We start from the raw sequence: 1,342 nt of genomic DNA on the forward strand, positions 1-1,342 counted from the left end.
CGGGGGCTGTGGATGCATGTGTGTGGTGGGGCGTGTACAGGTAGTAGTGACCAGGGCTTTCCCCAGAGACCAGTGGGTGTTTGTGGGGTGTGTGATTGTGTGTGGGGAAAAATGTGGTCGTGGGGTCTGTGGAGGAGGGTTTGTCAGTATAGTGGGGCATGCATGGGAGCCCCCCACGCACGGCCCCCTCAGCCAGTCAGGACCCGCCCCTGCCCCGCAATAACCTAGAGCCCATACACCCTGCAGCGCCTCCCTGCCACTGCCAGCAGAGTGCAGCCCCAGCCTGCCCCACACCCACTCCAGACTGACCCTGGCAAAAGCAGATCAACTAGATGCACACAGCCCTAACCTGGTCCCCACGCCTGCGCCACACCACCCACCCAGGGTGTGTCCTGCCACCCCGGGCATGCAGCAAGGCTGTGGAAGTCTTTTTAGGCAGCTGCTGGCTCCAGCCCTGCAGTACTGGTGGGGACCCACATGCAGTCCCACCCCTCCCCACCCCATGCCTGCTGCAGACTCGCCTGCTCACGCAGAACAGCTACTGCAAGAGCAGTGCCAGTGGGGCAGAAGTGTGATCAGTGTGGGGTTTTCCAGGCAGCCCAGATGCAGCCATGACAGTGCAGGGCAGCCCAACCCAGCCCAGCACAGGCTCCACACAGCTGCTGCAGAAAGCACTGGGCAGCACTGAAGGAGAGGGTCTGCTTTTTCCTCACACCGAGCACGCTTCTGCCCCACTGGCACTGCTCTTGCTGCAACTATTCCAAGCGAGCAGGCAAGTCCACAGCAGGTGTGGGGCAGGAGGCGGCTGTGCAGGGGTCCCCACCAGTACCACAGTGCTGGGGCCAGCAGCTGCCTAAAAAGGCAGTCCAGCGCAGAGCCGCTGCAGCCCTGCTGCATGCCCAGGAGGCAGCAGGACATGCTACTGTGGGGAATGCCTGAGCCAGGCAGGATTGAGGGATCCGCTGCAGGCTGGACAAAGCCCCTCTGTTGGCCAGATCCGGCCCACAGGCCGTATTTTGCCCATCCCTGGTCTATAGGCACCCATGGTTTTTAGTGATGCTTAATGCACATTATCATATTTTAATGATCATTAACTCAATAGCACTTTTTTTAGTAATGCTTTAATGTGCTTTTTAGACATTTGTTTCCTGTATTATATATATAATTATCTATGGTATTCACAATTCACTCTACAATTTTTTATGCTTTTTTTCACAGCACCCTGTCAAGGAAGGGTAGCATAGCATCTCCCTATTACAATGCAGTATTGTTGTGCAGCGTCTCCTGTATATCCTCTGCTTTGTAAGTATCACGCCCCCTCCCTCCCTCCCCTCAAGTCTAG

Source organism: Gavialis gangeticus, unplaced genomic scaffold, assembly GCF_001723915.1.
Source record: "Gavialis gangeticus isolate Ggan-Ray unplaced genomic scaffold, GavGan_comp1, whole genome shotgun sequence".
Lineage (NCBI taxonomy): Eukaryota > Metazoa > Chordata > Crocodylia > Gavialidae > Gavialis > Gavialis gangeticus.